Consider the following 21,271-nt stretch of genomic DNA (forward strand, 5'->3'; position numbering starts at 1 on the left):
TGGGACTTGAACCATTCATCAGATGCAAGTGCCTTCATCAGTCATTTTGTTAGGACAGGGGGCACGTGTAGGTCCACTTTCCCTTGGCTTCTGGTCACAACTGGAGCTGCTAGTTGCTTGGCAGGAATGACCAGATGAATCACCACCAACCTGGCACTATTGTACTGGGGTAGCCTGGACAAGGCATCAGCGATAAAGTTCTTCCCCCCAGAGAGGTATTTCAGCCTAAAGTTAAACCGGTTAAAATGTTGTGCCCAGCAACAGTTTCCATGGGCTTTTTAATGCCTCAAGGTTCTTACGATCAGTCCACACCTCAAATGGGTGCTTATCCCCCTCAAGGAAATGCCGACAGGTTATCAGGGTCCACTAGACTGCAAAAGCTTCTTTTTCCCAAATCTCCCATCTTCTTTCTGTCTTTTTGGGAGGTATTAGCGCAAGGTTTCAGGTTCCCATCCACATTTGTTTGAAGTAACACCGCCTCTATCACCATGTCACTTGCATCCACTTGGACCACAAATGGTGCATCCATGTCGGGGTGTTTTAAAACAGGTTCAGCTGCAAAATCTCGTTTCAATTTCTCAAAGGCTGCTTGGCATTCCATAGTCCACTTCAAGGGCTGACTAGAACTTGGCTTTGCTTCTCCCTTTGATTTTAGGAGATTCGTAATTGGCAGTGCAATACTAGCAAATGAGGGGATAAATTGGCGGTAAAAATGGGCAAATCCTAAAAAACTTTGCAGCTGTTTGCAGGTGTGGGTGGCCTCCCATTCTGTAACAGCCAGACTTTCTCCAGATCCATTTCAATACCCTCATGAGAAATGTGGTACCCCAAATAGTCAATTTTCGCCTGGTGGAATTTGCACTTAGACAATTTGGCATAAAGCTGTCCATCAATGCCTCCTGGGGTGCCCCCCACCCCACATGTGCCACCATCCAGTGAGCTGTGGTAACTTCCAAAGCCATAGTAATACTTCTCACTTTAACAGCCTCTGATGGGAAATCTTCCCCATACTACTGCATGTAATTCCAAACTTGAGCCAAAAAAAATCCCAGTGCTTTGGGATCTCCTCCATACTTCACTCCTAGAGGAGGAATCTTTGGAATTCAATGCCTTCACAAGGCTATCCCCCCACCTACCAGAGGTGCCTGAGCTGCTGTGGCAGCAGTGGTGGTGGCTGGAGCTCCCGCGACCTGCCTGATTCCTGAAACAGCTCCCAGAGTCGATTTGGGGTTTGCCAGAGTGTCTGCTTCCCCCTCCGCCTGCTCAGCTCTTCCAATCTCCCTCTCGGTGTGACTTTCACACATTCTTCGATTTCCCCAGGCCTCTTGCAGAGCATGGGACCCACTCCATTTCCAGGGGAGAAGAGGATCCAGTAGCCCCCAGGTCATCCTGGTTGCTGCATTTGTTAGACATGGTAGGTACAACCCTGTTCTGACCCCCCTCTCCAAGCCTGTGAATAAACCAGAACACAGGCTTGACTGTTTGCCACTGTTTAATTACTGAGATAATGAATCATTTGGCTGAAGGCCCAGACAACTCACGTTCAATAGAGCAACCCAGATAATTCAAATGAAGCAATACAGATAGTCCAAATGAGCAGACACCGCTAGAATACATAGATTTTCTTAACTACTAATTCGAACGGTTGTTTTCTGCAAATGTCCCCTCCCAACGCCTCACCTATAATCTCTCTTGGGAGGTGCCAATCCACAACCACCTGTGCTTAATCATCTTCTGTGAGTCTGCCTACGGAGTTGCTGCTTCCGTTTCTCAGCCCTTCTCAATCTAGCATCAGGGACAAACTGCTTTTGATCCTCCCCACTGCTCCATGCCTCAGGTGCCTCCTGGTGGCCAACCAGCCTCTCTGGTCCCTGCTTTGAGTCTGAACCCTGCACAGAGTCCTCCACATCATCCAGGGCATACTCATATGGTTCCTCGCTATCCGAGTCCATCAGCAGCTCAATCAGATCCTGCTGGGCCACAACACAGTCCCCATGGAAGTTTTAACTTCGGGATGGCTGTGAAGAGTTCTTGCTTAATGTCAGGTGTGCCTCACTCAATATCCAAGAAAGAAAACCTCCAACTCCATTTAATTAGAGAAAAGGTACTTCCACTGGACATGAAACAAAAACAGTGAAAGTGAAGCAAGATCTGAAGCAAAAAAGTGCGAACGTGTACATATCAAATGTTTACTGAAATCCCTTCCCCCAGTTACCCCAACCCAATGTCCAATCTCCAACTCCCAAAGGTGTCATGTGGGGTGCATCTTCATGTGGCCTCATTCAGTTAGTATGCAGAGACAGTTGGCCTTGACCAAACATGAGCCATCAGCGACCTAGTTACTTGCGGGATCGTATTCTGCCCCATACATCCCTGCGACCAATCCGCTCGCACAGAGAGGGCCTCCTCCAGGTGCCGTCCACTAGACAGTGTCGGGGGGCGGCGCCTAGGAGTAGAGCCTTCTCTGTGGCGGGCCCAGCCCTGTGGAATGACCTCCCTCCGGATATTAGGAATACCTCTGACCTCCGCTCCTTTCGTATTAAGCTTAAGACCCACCTATTCCAAGTAGCTGGCCAGGCTCAACTTTGATCTAACCATATCACTCCTGACGGGTTTTTAATTGGGTATTTTAATTATATTTAATTATTTAGGGGTTTTTTAATCACTGTATTCTAATTGTTTTTTATTCATCAGCCGACCTCCTCCTTGTGTATGTCTCGGTATATGTCTCTGTTATATGTTTGTTTTGTCCACATATTTATTTCATATGTTTCATTGTACGCCGCCCCGAGTCCTTCGGGAGAGGGTGCGGCTAAGAAATAAATATTTTATTATTATTATTATTATTATTATTATTATTATTATTATTATTATTATTATTATTATTATTATTATTATTATTATTATTATTATTATTATCAGCATGCGCAGAAGATGGTGAGAACAAAACTCCCCTTTTAAAAATATCTCCACCTGAACTTTTCCCCTCCCAAATATCATGAGCCCCCATCCTCCCCATTACTATGACAGCCAATAGCAAGCATGCAAGGTAGAGGCTGAAAGTGGTCATGTGTGACAGTACAAGCATTCAATGAAACACAGAATGTTACCTTCCCACCAAAGTGGTATCTATTTATCTCCTTGCATCTACATGCTTTCAAACTGCTAGGTTGGGCAGGAGCTGAGGCAAGTGATGGGAGCTCACTCAAACTGCCAGGGTACAGCCATTTTCTGGCATATTTATTAAGTCACTGAGTCATTGGACCTCTATAATTAAGCTGGTTTTAAATATTGCAGAAGCAATCAAACTTTTCTTCTTTTAATTTTCACTTAACATATTGCTTTAATCCAGCCAATTGTAGTCTATTCAAGAAACTAAGTTTAAACAAGCCATTATATAGCACAATATTTTAAGTTCTCTTCTTTAGATGCACCTTCAGACTTAGCCTGAACCAAGAAATGTTTGCATCCTTTAATGTGTAGACAACACCTTCTTTTCTTTCCTGTATTTCACTTGCATTTCTTCCTAAACTGAATAGTAGAAATTATGGGCATTGAAATCCAGCACATTTGGGGCAATAACATTGTGGAAAGCTGATGCAAGTAATTAGTGGTTGAGATAATATGTTTGGATAATAGAATTTCTCTACTGGTAACTCCAGAGGTAGGTGAAAGCATATTAGCAAAGAAGAATAGCTGCATGTCTCTCAAGGCTATGAATAAAGTTTTTAAAGAATCTTGTCAGCTAAATGACAAGCTGGAGAATTTAAATGAGAAGGAAGCTAGTCAAAAGTGTTTCCTTTCATTCCTCTGGCTGATGCTAACAGTTGTAGCATAACTCAGCTATGAGAGTTAAGGGATTTGTGCTGGAAAGTAGATGAAGATGAGTGAGATTAATCCTTCCCCCAACATATTTCGTCTTCTTTATTATTTAAGAGCAAGCATACTAAATATGGTAAGGCAATGTTTCAGGTGCTCATGCCCAATGTGACAAGAGTACAAAGAACCACTTTGCACACAGTTGGTGAAAAACCAAGGCAATTGAGAGGATTTCTAGAAGATTTACTTCACCAAAAGCTGTGTACTCTTGCCTGACTCAATCATATTTTAAAAGGTACTGCAATTACATCATTTAATCAGGTACTCTTGTTTGCCTCTCTAGATTTTCAAAAGTCTCTCATTTGATCCTTGAAGTCTAACCCTAAAAGTACCACCATATTTTCCTTCAGTTTTTAAGGTGGAGTTACATGGCTCAGTCCAGGGACATCAGCTGAAGAACTAGGTTGCACCAGCTCTAGATGCTCCCCAGTTGGGGACAGGCCTCGGATTATATCATGTGGCTCCATCTGAGGAAGCTGGCCCAGCTTTCCAGGTAAGTCTCTTGGTGGTATTGCTGTGGCTTGAGTTGGTGTAGTGTGAGTCGGTTGCCAGCAGGCAGTGTTTGCTTGATGGACTGTTGAGGGGAGGCCTGACTGGGGGAAGGCCTCACTTGTTGTGTGGCGCCTCACTTGTTCAATGTGGTGCTGCCATTCTTGGCCGTCTTTCAGGAGGACCCTGTAGGAACACAGCCCTGTTAGGTGGGTGACTAAGGTTGGCACCCACTGGGGTTTCCCCATGAAGTTTTTGGCAAAGACTGCATCCCGCTCCTGGAAGTGCCTGGTAACCTGCCCGCCTGTCTGCATGGTGGATTGCATATTGGGGGTGCAGTCTGTCTAAGGTTGTGCGAAGGCACCGTCCCATCAGCAGCTCTACAGGGCTTTTGTTAGTGGTTAGGCATGGTGTCGAGTGTTGGCTCAAGAGATAGAAGGTCACCTTGTTGGGCCAACCTCCCTGTCCCATCCACCCTAGGGCCTCTTTGGCCAAGCAGATGGCCTGTTCTGCTTGGCTGTTACATGCAGGGTGGTATGGGGCCATCAATGCATGTCGGATTCCCAGGCTGGCTAGGAATACGTAGAATCTGGCAGCTGTAAATTGCGGCCCGTTGTCAGACACAAGAGTGTCTGGCAGGCCATGGGTTGTGAATATGCACTGCAACCCCTTAATTGTTGCTTTGGTGGTGGTGGACGTCATGAGCAACAGCTCCACCCATTTAGAGAAAGCATCCACCATCACCAGGAAGGCCTGGCCATGGAATGGACCAGCAAAGTCCACATGGACTCTGGTCCAGGGCCCTCTGGGCAGCTCCCATTCCCAGACTGGTGTGGCGGGAGGCACCTGCCTGGACTCTTGGCAGAGGCGGCAATTTGCCACCCAGGCCGAGATGGCCTCATCCATCTTGGGCCACCAAACATAGCTACGGGCAAGTGCCTTCATCTGAGCTATGCCTGGGTGGTCCAAGTGCAGTTGGTCGAGAATTGGAGTATGCAGGGGGGGGGGGCATCACCACCCAGTCACCCCATAGTGGACACCCATTGTTTGAATGGCTGAAACTTGGTGACCACCATGCCTAGTGGCCACCCCCCGTGCACCCAGTCCAGAACCTGGGTGGTGATGGGGTCAGCCCTGGAGTGGTGGGCAATGCCTGGGGCCATGGTGGGGAGGTGGAGGTGGGGTCTTGTTCAACCGTGGGGAGGGGACAGTGGCTCAAGGCATCAGCATGGTTTAGTTGCTTTCTAGGGTGGTATTGGAGAGTGTAGGAGTAGGCAGCCACAAATTCTGTCCAGCGCGACATGCATGGGAACAGAATGGGGTGGGGGTGGGGCAGTCACTGGCCAAAAGCCCAAGGAGAGGCTTGCGGTCAGTGATTAAAGTGAAGTGCCTCCCATATAGATACTCATGGAACTTTTTGATCCCGGAAACTGCATCCACAGCCTCCTTGTTGGCTACTCTGGCTACTCCTTGGCGGTAGTTTCTCTCTGTTTTGGAGAGAGCCTGGGAAAAGAAGGCAATGGGGGCCTCTGAGCCATTGGGGAACACATGGCTTAGGACCCCCCACACACACCGTAAGAGGAGGTTCTGCATGCTAACGTTAGTGGCAAACTATCATTGTACTGTACAAGGACAGCTGCTGACATCAGCATGGATTTGACAGCCATGAGCGCATGCACTTCACAGCTGCCTCAGTGCCAGGCAGTTTATCTATCAAGAAGTTGATGTAAGGGGTGATGCCTTGTGGGAGGTGAAGGAAGCATAGAAGTTTAAAAGGCCAAGGAATGCCTACAGTTCAGTTTTGTGGGGCGTTCCTCACAGCCTTGATTTTAGAAAGAGTGGGGTGGAGTCCTTGAGCATCAATAAGGAAGCCCAAGAACTCCACCTGGGACACCACAAGGCAGCATTTGCTGCACTTTAATTTTAGCCCGGCATTCCTGAAACGAGATAGGACCTTCCCCAGCATTTCAATGAGCTCTGATCAGCTGCCAGCAGCAATTGAAATATGGGATGACTCCCCGGGAGTCCATGGAGCAAGCGCTCCATTAGTCTCTGGAAGATCCTAAGGGGCAATGACATGCCAAATTGTAACCTTCGGCAGCAGAAAGTGCCCGGGTGGGTGATGATGGTCTGCACAGCCACAACCTCATTGTCCACTGGGAGCTGCTGGTAGGCCTGAGCCATATCCAGTTTCACGATGATGGAGCCCTGCCCCAAGGAGTGGAGCAAATGCTACACAATGGAAACTGAATATGGGTTGCCTGGAGGCCCTTATTTATGGTCGATTTGTAATCAGTGCAGATCCTGATTGATCCGTTGGCCTTAATGGGAATGACTATAGGAGTCTCCCATTTTGAATGGTCAATGGGTTCAAGGATCCCTTGTGCCAAGAGCTTGTCCAGGTCAGCATCAACTTTGGGACTCAAAACAAAGGGCACTTGGTGAGCCTTTAGTTGTATGGGGGCCATCTGGGGGTCTAGGTTTAGGCTGATGGGGGATCCCCTATATTTACCAAGGGTGCTGTCAAAGACATCAGCAAATTCCTGGGTGACATCTTCCACAGAGAGGGCAGCAGGAGGTGTGGTGTGAATGCCTGAAAGTGAGAGGCGGATCTTAGCAAACCAGTCCAACCCCAGGAGTGCAGGCAGGAGGTTGGCCATGACAATCACTGGCAGGCAGCTGTGGAAAGTAGCATAGTCGACTAGGATGTCTAGGCAGCCCAGGGTGGTGATCAAGGGTCCTTAATAGTCACGCAGGCTCATGGTGGCTTCCTTCAGCTGGGCTTGTGGAAAAAGGTGGTGGAGGGTGCTCTGCAGGGTTTCATACATTTTTATTAGAAAATGTTTATATTAATGTATCTTAAAGGTAATTTAAGAATAAAGGGAAATAACCTTTTTTTCCTATCTGTGAAGAGAAGAGAAAATTGGTCTTTAATCCCATTTCTTGCATTGTCTATCCTAATAACCTGCACCTTGGAAATAAATGAATGCATTGAAGATCTTAACTGCTCTTTGATGCACTGCAAATGGATATGATAGATTGGCAATATTTGAACAGCAATGATTTGTAAGCTGATGACAAAGGTTCTGAGATCACAGAGTAAATAGCTAAAGAGGTCATGAATCTTAATAGCTTCTAGATCAGAAAGATCTGCAACTTTTGGGCTTTGATCAGGATGTGTTTGGAATGTATAAATATTAATAGAGTCATCCAAGAGCTGTCTAAAATTTCATAGTGGGAAAACTGAAGCTGCAGCATGTGGAGAAAAGATATACTCACTTGAAAATGATATGTATAAATAGTGAAATACCTTTTCCCCTGAAACAATATTTAACATTTGGAGCCTTCCTGGTATCCTATGACATTTGTTTTCACTATATGTTACCACAGTGGTGGGTTTCAAAATTTTTTAGAACCTATTCTGTAGGTGTGGCCTATTTTGTGGGCAGGGCTTGGCAGTTATGTGACCGGGTGGGAGTGGCCAATTTGTAAAATGTGGTGAAACTCATTTAACAATGCTTTTGCTTAGCAAGCAAAATTTTGGGCTCAATTGTGATCATAAGTTTTCTTTCTTTTTTTTCTTTTTTTCCTTTCTTTCTTTCTTTCTTTCTTCTTTCTTTCTTATTTCTCACTCTCCCTCTTTCTTTCTTTCCTTCCTTTCTTTTTCTTCCTTCCTTCCTTCCTTCCTTTCTTTCTTGTGTCTCTCTCTCCCTCTTTCTTTCTTTCTTTCTTTCTTTCTTTCCTTCCTTCCTTCCTTCCTTCCTTTCTCTTCCTCTTCCTTCCTTCCTTCCTTCTTTCTTGTCTCTCTCTCTCCCTCTTTCTTTATTTCCTTTTTTCTTCCTTCCTTCCTTCCTTTCTTGTGTGCCTCTCTCTCCCACTTTCTTTCTTTCTTTCTCTATCCTTCTTTCTCTTTCTTTCTCTCTCTCTCCCCCCCTCTCTCTCACACATACATCCCTTCCAGTTGGTGAAAAATTCTGTTTTGCCATCTGGGAGGCTGGCAAATAAGCCTCACTATCTATTTAAAATTAATCCTATTACCTTATGCACATTTAACTGGAGTGAGTGGGGTGGGGTGATTTTCATGGTGGCAGAAGGGGGACTCGGCACTTGGCACTGCAGGCTTCACTCCCGAGACACCCCCATTTTCCTACCTATAGGTGAAAGCCTGAAAACGCCACCCCCACATATTCATGAGGGCAAGCAGCTCCACGAATTACATCGGGGAATTGGACCAATGGGCAACAATGACTGGAAAGGAGAGACGTTTCGCTTTCAGGGCTCTTGCTCCTCTGGGCTCCTGGGAGGGCTTAGCGATGGCGGTGGCAGCAACTCCTGGGGAGTGAAGTCATTGTGGCCATTGTCTCCCCTGAGCTGCCCACTGAGTCTCTGAGGCACCTGTCACTTGCAGGAGGAAGAGGAGAGGCAGTGTAAAGCAGCACCACCTTAAACCAAAGCCTCTGAGTAACTGGGAAAGAAAGACATGCTTGGAACCTGCTGAAAACCACCGCTCAAAAAGCACGACTTTCTTTCCCAGTTACTCAGAGGCTTTGGTTTAAGGTGGTGCTCCTTTACACTGCCCCCCCTCCTCCTCCTGCACTAGATTTCTTTTCTTCCAGAATGGCAGGGGGGAAAAAACCCACATCACCTCTGAGCTCCAACACTGCACCTCTGCCAGAAGTGGGGAAACGGGGGGCTCCTGCTTGCAAGTGGGGATTACTGGGTCTTGACTGCCTTGTGCAAGTGCAATAGGTGTGTCATTACACACACACACGCACACACACACACACACACACCATTTCCCCCATGTCTGCCCCTGACAGTGGTCAAAGAGAAGGAAACACTGGGGCTTCTTCCAACAGCCGAGGAAGGAAGAGGAGCAGACAGAGGCTTCGACTGTTGAAAGAAGGGAGCGCACTCCCTTCTCTTCGACAACCGCTTTGCTTGCGGTGGGTTGGGGAGAAATCAGGGGGAGAGAAGGAAATGCAGGGGCTTCTTCCAACAGCCAAGGAAGGAAGAGGAGCAGACAGAGGCTTTGGCTGTTGGAAGAAACTCCCATGCTCCCTTCTCTTTGACAGCCGCCTGGTTTCCAATGGTGCAGAGGTGCTGAGAAATCCATGCTGAATCTCTGTTTGTATGCAATGTGAATGCTGGAATGTGACAAGTAATATGATATAAAGAATATATGCATGGCATACAAAACAATTATTAGGCAAAAATGTGAATAAAAATGAGTAATTAAAAATGTATGTTTGAAATCAAGTCCCAACTAAGATAAAAATGGAATGAACCCAATTTAAATTTAGAAAAAATAAGATAAACTATAAAAAATGATTTTGGTAATATAGGCAGAAGAAGTAGTTTTAATTTTTAACATTCTATTATTTAATAACCAGAGAAGGTCAGCTTTGTTTATTCCCACAATGCATTTTGAATTGTGTATTTATAGCAAAATAATGTAAAGCTATTAGATGCAAATTGGAAATTTGGAAAAAAAAGTTTTCTTTGCCATTATTTATATATCTCTGCAGAAAACAAATAGAATTACTTTGCAGCAAGATGAAAACTGTACCTGTGGACACACACATCCACTAACATATATATAATATGAGAAGCTTTGCACATTCTTTCAAATGCATTTTATGTGAAGGTGCCTTTATGCTAGCTGAATTTCACTCCAGTTGTCCAAAAAAGAGCATTCTGTTCAGTGGGGGGTTCCTACTGGTTTGGACTGGTTTGGACCAGTTCAGCCAAACTGGTACTGGTTTGGCAACCTGGGTCACTGGAACCGGCAGTGACCCAGGCCTGCCACACACCCCAAACCGGTTCTCTGGGTGGCGCCATAGGCACTGCCATGTTGTTTTTTGCTTCTCCGCATGCACAGAACAATTTTTATTGCACTGTGCATGAGCACACAGCTTGTATAAAGCTCACGCAAAGCATGCACATGCAAAGTGCGCACACAAGCGAATTGGCAGTAGTGCCTGCTGGAACCTACCCCTGATTCTGTTTTCCCAGCTGGCTATGACATTCTGTTGCAACTTAAAAAGTTTAGTTTGGCACTCACCTTAATAGTAGGCAACACAACATGTAAGATTGAATTACATTAAGCAGGAACCAGCCCAAGTAATGTTACTGCAACATTAGAAAGGTCTTATGTTAATATAAAACACAATTGGAAACTCTATTTTGATCAAGCTGTTAAAATACTTTAATATTAGAAAGCAAATAATGTAGTCACCTGAAAAAGAGATCATTGCTGTTTTTAAAAATAATTTACATTTCACATGAGTGGGCTGTTTGAGTTTTATCATATGACATGGTAATGGAGTCAGGTAAGGGATTTTCAGTTTTAATTTTCCTTTTCGGAAAGGAGTAGTGTGTCACAATTTTGCTTTTGAATAACACACATGATCAACGCTGACTCCATAAATCTTTCCTTTTAAAAAAAAAAAAAAAGGAGAAGACGCAAATTATAGTTCACTGACAAACATTGCACTTCTCCACTCCAGACTGGACAACAACATATAAATGGGTTTTTCCTGTAAGGACGATCAGCTTCAGCTTGGCACCTTGCTGGCATTCTGTCATCAGAGGGAGGGGGGAACAAATGAGCAATTTGCTGTATACTTTTATGGCAGGATGTTAGGATGGGGGGGTGGGCGTTGACAATTGAGGCATTTGGAATCCATTCAGAGAGGGGGGGAGAGCAATATACTGCAAAGTCAGCATCTCAACAAGCATAGCAATGAGCAAAACCTTACAATGGTGCCCATGTACACTGTTCTGAAGGTTTTCTGACACCAAGCAAGGTTTCAGTTATTCACTGCTATGTTTACATTATACAGTGCAAAGATGGTTGGAAGAAGAGGAAGAAGTTTCACAGAGCAGAGTACTTACCCAGAACTCTGCTCTTTAGTCTGTGTTTTTCCTTTGACGAAGGTTTTTCCAATTTTAGTAAAAGAGAAAGATTTACTTTTTGTACTCTTGTTATACTAAAGAATGTTCAATTAAATTATCATTTAATTGAATATTGTTGAGTTCCTGGAATAGCAGTAGTTCCAATCCTGAACTACCCTTCTCTGGACTCAAAAGCTAAGTAGAGTTGGCAGGAGAATGGGACACCAGCGAAATAGAGGAGTATGGGAAGTTGAACAAATATTCTGAATAAAAGCAGTGGCAAATCACTGTCATTCTACTACCAAGAAAATCAGGGATGGGTTTCAATTTTTTTTTTTACTACTGGTTCAGTGGGTGTGGCTAGATGTGGGTCATGTGACTGAGTAGGCATGGCCAATTTGATGTCACTCATGCACACTCAGTCACATGGCCCTTTCACCAAGTCATGCCCAAAGAAACGAGTGGCAAAAAGTTTAGGGGGGGGGGGGGACTCCAGCCTTACCAGAGTTAAGGGAGTGCCTGCAAACTACCCAGTAAGAAAAAAAGTTTTTGTCCTCCTCGGCCCCCAGGAACACTCTGCAGGCTTCAGCAGGACTGAGAGAAAGAAAAAACACCCCCGTTTTTGCAATCAACTGGCCGGTTTTCACAAAAACAGGGGCATTTTTCCCTTCCCCAGCCCTGCTGAAGCCTTCAAACTCCCTCCCACCTTCACTCAAAGCCTTGCGTCGCACCAGGAGGCTGAAGTTGGAATTTCTTTTGCCCCCATTGCATACCTTGGCAACAGGACTGTTTCTCTCTGCCTTCTTTTTCAGCAAAAAAGCATGCCGGCATCATCAGTGGTGTCTGAGGGAACTGGTTCAGGGTCGTGGCCATGCTGCCATTACTATCAGATAGGAAAGGTACGCCAGATTTTTACTACCTATTTGGGCAAACTGGACCAAATAGGTAGGAACCCACCTCTGAAGAAAACCATATTGACATGAATGTATAAACCCCCGTGAGGCTGTGTATTTATCAAGGATCAAATGGAAGACATGTCATTGATTTTCAAGTTACCTTAGTTCATGGGGCAACATGAGGCTGTAAAAGATCCACTGTCAGATCTCTAAAAGTGATACTGCGATTCAGTTGGGAGGAGGGGGGCCCTGGAGTCAATTTATTAGCAGTGCCTGTGACAACTGATATTTTACAACTGGTTTCCTGGTGCTGAAATGCCTGAGATCCCATCACCTTTTGGGGGGAGGGTGTTTATGATGGCCATGTGGGGCATTTCATTTTAATGTCTAATGGAAGATAGCCATGGGAATGTATGTTTATTCAGCTTTCAGGGCAGTTGATAAAGGAAACATCTTCACACTTGCATATTGGTTAGAATCTGCATTCTAACAAATGGGAGGAGTCACTACTGCTTTAATTCTACTTGCATTACCTAAGGCAGCGGTTCTCAACCTGTGGGTCGCAATCCCTTTGGGGGTTGAATGACCCTTTCACAGGGGTCACCTAAGACCATTGGAAAACACATATTTTTGAAAAAATACAGAAAACATAAAATAATTTTATGGTTGAGGGTCACCACAACATGAGGAACTGTATTAAAGGGTCGCGGCATTAGGAAGGTTGAGACCTACTGGCCTAAGGGAATTCAGATGTTGCTTTGACTCTAATGGTTTCCATTCTTCTTAATAAAAGCTTCCTTTTGAAATACTCCGTTTCAAGAGTCTTCCCTTTCTTAAGTTAGGAGAGGAGCCATTACATCCACAGAGACTGGAATTCAATTTAATTGGGATGCAAAGATATGGACACCATCTTGATTCATGGATCCTCACTTAGGAATTCTTAACCTAATGAGTTCAGAATTCAGGAATAGTCATTACAAAACATTATATTTTAGTACCTCTGTCTCCAGCTGATGAAATTGATTTGACCAATTATTTGCATTTGAGTTGGAGTAAGAAGTCATGCTTCTTATTACTGGAGATCTTGATCTCTGTCAGACCCGCCCCAGTCTGACTCCTTAGCCCTTAGGGAAGAAAAACTCTCAACTCCATTTGGTTGAAATGAAAGATATTTTTACTAAGAGATACTAATTGTAGTAGGATCAGGCAGGATCTAAAGTTCCCATGTATCAATACAGAACTAACGTCTTGATTCCCCCAGCCCTCCCCCCCCCCCCCCGGTCCATCCATGTGTAGCCAATCTGGCATTGCCAAGATTTTTTAGGAAATACTGATGTGTTTGGGTTGGTGAAATTCTACTCTCAGATTAAATGGCCTTGAAGATGCCAGGCATGAACCAGATTCCAAAAAGCTCTGTTCTTTCTTATTCATTCATTCAGAAAATGTATATTGCTGTCTACTCGCACATGGCGACTCAAGGCAGTTTACAGGACATAAAACACAATATAAAAGAAATAAGAATAATAAAATAACCACCTCCCCCATGCCCTAGCAACAACACACATTCATACCAGCCATTTAATGGGCTCCATCCTACTCTGGGTTCCACAGGCCCACTGACAGAACCTATCTTCAGGACCTTCTGAAAGAGTGTTAGAGTGGAGGCCAGTCCAGAGGAATGATGTTTCAGAGGGAGGGAGCCATCATGGAGAAGGTCCTTCTTCTGGGTCCCCCCCAATATATCTCCGTAGGGAATGGGACCCATAACATTTCTTGCCTGCCCACTCTACTGGGTCAGATAGATGTGACTGGCAAGAGACAGACCCTCAAATAACCTGGTCCCAAACTATGAAGGGCTTCAAAGGTGACAATCAGTACCTTCAATTGCCCCCAGAAGGAAATCAGCAACTAATGCAAGCACCTGCAGGAGAGATGATAATGTGTACACCAAGGTCTGCACAAAACCATGTGGACTGCTACATTTTGCATTAACTAGAACCTACAAATGCTTTTCATGGACAGCCCATGTAGAGCAATAGTCAAGACAGGCAGTGTCTAGGGATGATGGACCATGAGTAGGGATTGTTGGTCCAGGAAAGGGCATAACTGCTTCACAACCCACAGTTGTGCAAAGGCCCTCCTGGCCATGAGTGCCACTTGCTCTTAAACCAGGAGTCATGAGTCCAGGAGAACTCCGAGATTACTCCTGAGTCTATTTGGGCAGTGCTACCCCTTCCAAGACAAAGGGTAACAATTCTCCATGGACCAAAGAACCCCAAACCCAGAACCACTCAGTCTTGCCAGGGTTCAGTTTAAACATGTTGTTCCCCATCCAGACTCAACTGTTAGTCCCCCTACCCAATTTCCCACCAGAAAAGTATACAATTTTATTGTCCATTTGCCCCCCCCTCCTTCCCAGTTCATTGATGGCAGGATGCCAAAGGTGGTGAATCTGACAATCTCCTGTTTCTCATCTCCCAAATAAATATTTTCTAGACATTTCCAAATGGTGCTCAATGAAACTCTTTCAAATCTCTGCAAAACTGTGCAGTCACTATAATTTTACAATATTTCTATCATATTTCAAAGAGCAATATGACATGTGTAAAACATGTGTTTTATGATGCTCTAACTTCAAAGAATACTCTATGATAAGATTAGGCTTGTCAATCACTTAATGTCAGTTTACTTTCTCCTTCTCTTCTAACTGTGGTGTTTTCTGAAGCAGCTAAAAAAAATTTTAGTATCACTTTAGCTCCCCACTACATTTGTAGCATACTATCAGCACTCCGTCATAGAGAGACTTGAATTGGTATAGTATAGGTTAGTCCCACTTTCTCTGAAATGAAGACTTAATCGCATCATAGCTTTATAAATCATTTCCTCTAAACTGACAGTCATAATGTGAATAAAACTTCTGTTCCCAAGAATGTATTATCCAAACTGCAAACAAATATCCTTGTTCATTATTATTATTTAATTATGGCATTTTTCTTATTGCAGGCCTATTTAGAAATTACTCTTCTGTGTAACCACAAGGAGCATTATTAGTACATATCAAAGAATGCAGTAAAAGTCTGAATGAATGTTAATGACCCATGCAAACCCAAGTAACATGAAATTACATGAAAAAGTAGATTTACTCATTAATCCCATTTAGTACATGATTATATCTGGATATGATTATTCTCTCAACCATGCTGGGTTGAACTTCATAACTTAATACAGAAATTACGAAACTGGATGCATGAGTGTAAAAATTACAGAACTTAAAGGGCATGTCAGAGTACAATAGGATTAAAAGAATGAGTTCCTTGAGACAATTCAGAAGTGGAGGTTTTATACAGTCAGTAAGCAAATGGAATCTAAATTTCATCAGCAGTTCAATTAATTAATTTATTCTAATTTATTCTAGTCCATGAGAGACTTAGTGAATGATTGGCTTTTTTTAATTGGATCAAGGTTCCCTACATGTTGTTTTTCTGTAGAAAAAGTATCTCTGCTAAAATCAAAATATGCAATCAAGACAAATATTGTTGACAGCTATAATTTTAAAAATTCTGATTATTAGACAAATGCTAAATAAATAAAAGCAGGAAATGTATAAAAATAATTATAGAATTTACGGACAAATTCTCAGACTAAATAGGAACATTTTTCTTCAATTTTTTCTTACATGGAAGATGTCTGTATGAGAGAAAGGAAGGGTATAATTTTGTGACTCAAACTCTAATTATATTGATACCCCCCCTCAAGACTTATTGCAAAGTTTTGAAGGAGAGGTGTTGTAGTTATATATTAAAAGAATATAACATGAAAAGGTCCTCTTTTTCTACACATGCCCAAGATGGTGTCCTGTCGCGTTTGAGGAGAGCTTCGGGGAGATGATTGTCCTTCTTGGGGGCTTTCAGGGGTACACTATTCCATCGTTGGTTCCAGGTCCAGCTATGAGAACTTCCTGGGACCTCGGGGATACCCTTGAGCTGTGATGTCCTGCCTTATAGCCGAAACATTGTGAGTGAAATGGGGCGGTTGGCGGTGAAAGGAGAATGGAGAGCGTCGGCAGCTGCTGGCGTGGGTGTGGTCAGCAGCTGCGACGGGACGTGGTGGGACGCGGCGGGACGCTCGGCCTGGGGTCTCTACAGCTGCCGCTCCCCATGCCATGGTGTTATCCCGGTTGCTCCGCCTCCTCCTCCTTCCTTATGGACATGATAAATTAGATCAGCGGGGAGTGGCTGAGGCAGCTGGCATGGATACTAACGCCAGCAGAAGATGGCTTCGGGAGTTGGTGTGGGCACAGTTGGAGTGGGGGGATCCTTCGTTGTGCCCCCTGGTATCACCGCCGTTGCCTGGGCCACCGTACTGTGCCATTTTGCCATTTGGCCCCTCCTCCTGTGATATTATGGACTGGGTCAACGGAGTGCGGCCCTGGTGATGGATATGAGTGCGGCTGGCATGGGCGAAGCTTAGCTATTGGAGTTGGAGTTGGAGCAGCCGCCGATGCCGCCGCTGTCCTCGTTGCCGCCATCACTGGCCGCTTCACCACCTCGCAAGCTAGCATCTGCTGCAATTTTGGACAGCTGGCTGTTACCCTTACATATTGTCCTCAACACCGACTATTTTTATGTTGGCCATAAGCTTCCTGCTAACCCCTTGAACACTGCCGGCTGCCCCCCCCCCTCATGGACATGTCATCTCCTCGTTCAATCTCCCCATGATGTCATCCCATTTGGTTGATGCCACACTCTCCTCTATGCTATACTGCGACAGAACTTTATTCCCTCCGGGAACTCCCCTTTTCCCGGGGATGGCCTTCTGACCTATCAAGACGCTTCCTTAATGACGGATCTTGGGATCCCGAGAGGTGGCATGCGAAGAAGAGACTTCTTAGGGCTTTTTTACATGGGCTTTTAAACCAAATTTTAAGTGGGGGAGGGGGGTTGATTCGGATGGCTCAGAAAGGCTTGGGGGAGGGGTCTGCAAGGGCACAGGCCAGAGCTAACTAATGGGCACGGGTTGGGAGGGTTGGGAAGGGTTGGGATTCCAGGGGAGACATTAAGCCATTCCATTGGGGGGTTCACCATCTCTACTGTTTGTGGGAGAGGCATATATGGTGGGGGCCGAGGGCAAATGCTGTTTGGAGGACGCGGGTTTGCTGTTTAAGAGGGATCACACGTTCTGACCCTTATCGCCCTTCTCGCACCCCCGGGTGCTTGGGATTACAGGACCCTGGTCTCCGGCTGGTGTCGCTTAACGCCAGGTACGTGGTACATAAGGCTCCCCTCATTTACAACCTCATACAAGAGGGTAGAGCGGACCTGGCATGCATTACGGAGACCTGGTTGGGCCATGAGGGGGGTGTTCCCCTTAGCGAACTATGCCCACCAGGCTTCCGGGTTTTTCACCAGCCAAGAGCCCAGGGCAGGGGCGGGGGGGTGGCAGTGGTTATTAGGGAAAGTCTCAGACCTCAGGAGGTCACTGTGCCTCAGATAGGTGGGTGTGAGTCCCTTTTTGTGAAGTGGGGCTTGGACCTCAGGTGGGCCTTTTTGTTACGTACCTGTCTCCCTGCTACATTTCATCGGCCCTGCCGGAGCTGCTGAATGTGTTAGCTGGATTGTGGGTTGATTTCCCCAGGCTTATGGTCCTGGGGGATTTCAATCTGCCTTCCATTGGCGAGACATCCGAGTCAGCTCGGGAGTTCATGGCTTCCATGACAGCTATGGACCTAACTCAGTTAATTCAAGACCCCACCCATAATGGGGGACACACGCTCGACCTGATTTTTGTCTCTGGGCAGTGGATGAATGATCTAGATTTAGGGAATATTTCTATTCAACCCTTGTCATGGTCTGATCATTTCCTCATCAGGCTTGACTTCCATACTGCTACCCCTCACCGCAGGGAGGCAGAACTGAATAGATGGTTCTGCCCCAGGCGCCTGATGGACCCCAAAAGTTTCCTGATGGAGCTTGGGACTTTTCCTGGATCCCTTGCTCACAACTCGACCGAAGCCCTAGTGGAAGCCTGGGATAGGGTGGCCACTGGGGCCTTGGATCGCATTGTGACTTTGCGGCCTCTGACCCGGTGTCGATCCCGGGAGGCTCCATGGTTTACCGAGGGGCTCCGGGAGATGAAATGCCGGAAAAGACACCTAGAGAGTGGCTGGAGGGCCAGCTGTTCTGAATCTGATCGAACACTAGTAAGAATTCATATTAAATCCTACTTAGTGGCAACATTTTTCTGCTCTTATTGCATCCACAGATAACTGCCCAGCCGCCCTGTTTAGGGTGACCCGCTCGTTACTTAACCAAGGAACTGGGGAAGACCCCTTGCAGGGTAGGGCTGAAGAATTTGTTCAGTATCTGCAGGATAAAATCGCTCAGATCCGGACAGGCTTGGACTCTGACTGGGTAGATTCGGGCGAGCCGACTGGGATGAATCTTGTGGAGACAATCTGGGATGAGTTTGACCCTGTGACCCATGAGGGCATGGACAGGATTATAGGGAGACTCAGTGCTGCCACTTGTGTGCTGAACCTGTGTCCCTCTTGGTTAGTTTAGGCTTCCCGGGAGGTGACACGAGGCTGGCTCCAGACGATTACCAACGCTTCATTGAGAGAGGGGTTCTTTTCCACTGCCTTGAAGGAGGCAGTGGTGAAGCCCCTCCTTAAGAAGCCTTCCCTGGACCCAGCTTCTTTAGACAACTATCGTCCAGTCTCCAACCTTTGCTTTGTAGCAAAGGTTGTCGAGAGTGTGGTGGCACATCAGCTTCCCCAGTACCTGGATGAAGCTGTCTACCTGGACCCGTTTCAGTCGGGTTTCAGGCTCGGGTACAGCATGGAGACAGCATTGGTCGCGTTGGTCGATGATCTCTGGCAGGCCCGGGACAGGGGTTGCTCCTCTGTCCTGGTCCTATTAGACCTCTCGGGGGCTTTCGATACCATCGACCATGGTATCCTACTGCGATGACTCGGGGGGTTGGGAGTGGGGGGCACCATTTTACGGTGGTTCTCCTCCTACCTGTCAGATCGGTCACAGTTCGTGTTGACTGGAGGGCAGGGATCGACCCCCAGGCACGTCACTTGTGGAGTGCCTTAGGGATCGGTTCTCTCATCCCTCCTGTTCAACATATCTATGAAACCGCTGGGCGAGATCATCCGTGGTTTTGGGGTACAGTATCATCAATATGCTGATGATACCCAACTTTTCCTCTCTACCCCAAACCACCCAAACGATGCCCTTGACGTGATGTCCCAATACCTGGAGGCTGTGCGGATCTGGATGGGGAGGAACAGGCTCAAGCTCAATCCCTCCAAGACTGAGTGGCTGTGGTTTCCGTCATTCCGATTTGTGCATCTTGTTCCATCTTTGATGATAGGGGGAGAAATTTTAGCCCCCTCAGAGACAGCCCGCAATCTGGGAGTCCTCCTGGATGCACGGCTTAGTTTAGAAGAACATCTGACGGCTGTGACCAGGGGGGCCTTTTACCAGGTTCGCCTGGTATGTCAGTTGCGCCCCTTCCTGGATCGGGATGCTCTGTGCACAGTCACTCATGCCCTCGTCCTTTCTCGCCTGGACTACTGCAATGTTCTCTACATGGGGCTGCCCTTGAAGAGCACCTGGAGGCTTCAGCTGGTCCAGAATGCAGCCGTGCGGGTTATCATGGGGGTACCTAGATGCTCCCATGTTACACCGCTTTTAGGCGGCCTGCACTGGTTGCCGGTTGTTTTCCGGGTGCACTTCAAGGTATTAATTATGACTTTTAAAGTGCTCCATGGCTTAGCCCCAGGGTACCTGCGAGACCACCTACTGCCACCAGTACCCTCCCACCGTCCAGTACGATCCCACAGAGTTGGCCTCCTTAGGGTGCTGTCGGCCAGACAGTGTCGGCTGGGGACCCCCAGGGGGAGAGCCTTCTCTGTGGGAGCGCCTTCCCTCTGGAATGAGCTGCCCCCGGAGCTTTGCATAATCCCTGACCTCCGGTCCTTCCGACGCGCCCTAAAAAGTTGGCTTTTCCAGCAAGCCGGCCTGGCCTGTTAATTTTATTTCATTTTTTAAATGTTATTGTCCTATTAATTGGGTTTGTTTTTTGGATATGTATCTAATTTCTTTTTAACTCTCGTGATATGTGTTTTTTAATGTTGTATGCCGCCCTGAGTCCTTTGGGAGAAGGGCGGCATATAAATCCAATAAAACAAACAAAACAAACAAACAAAACAAACTTGGCTTGCTAGTAATAGTGTGAAAAAGATGTTTGTATCTTAGTACATCTCAAGCTGAACCGTTTCATGCAGCTAATTAAAAGGCCAAATGCTACTTTGGGATGTATGAATATTGCAGCATAGGATTCACTTCTCCTGAGCTGCAGGAGGAAATTCTGAAACTGAATAAAATATTTAACATGGCAAAACTTGAAGTAAGGTAGTCTCACTGAAGTCATCTAGATTATACAAATCCCGAACTGATACTGTGTCTCTGGATTATTGGCATCATAGATTGAATCTTTTTCATGTTAAGGCAGCCATACATTATGAAGGCTTTTGTATTTCTACATTGTTTCTGTAAAGACTCAGGAAACATTACATTTAGGTTGAAAAGACACAAATAGAAGTATTTGATGACAGATGTTAAGGAGCAGTCATTTTCTGCTTCATTACCCAAAGACAACTCTTTCACTCAGCTGTGAAATGACTTAAAAATTTCTGTAAGGAATAGAAATAGAATTTTTATAATCAAAAGAATGCTGATAAAATATATCAAAAAGAGAAAGAAAATAGTCCAACATATTATTTGGAGTATGGGGGAGGGAGAAAGGAGACCATATATTAGTTTTATCTCATAATTAAACTTCATCCTTTAGTTGGGGAAAACAAATGCATGCTTGGATATTATTATCATTTTACTCAACCTGAAAAAGGGGGAAAGTTTAAAATCATCACATTGAAGATTGTTTCCATCTGTAAGTTTTTTCAAGGTGCTTTTATATTTCTTTCAATGTTTTTTGAGCCTATTTAATTATTGCAAGAGGGAAAAAGAATGTATCATTTTCATTGTTGATAAAGGCACTTTAACTACTCAGACTGTATAGACCAGTGATGGCTAACCTTTTCC

This window comes from Natrix helvetica (genome assembly GCF_964273705.1).
Source record: "Natrix helvetica genome assembly, chromosome: 6".
NCBI classification, from domain to species: Eukaryota; Metazoa; Chordata; class Lepidosauria; order Squamata; family Natricidae; genus Natrix; species Natrix helvetica.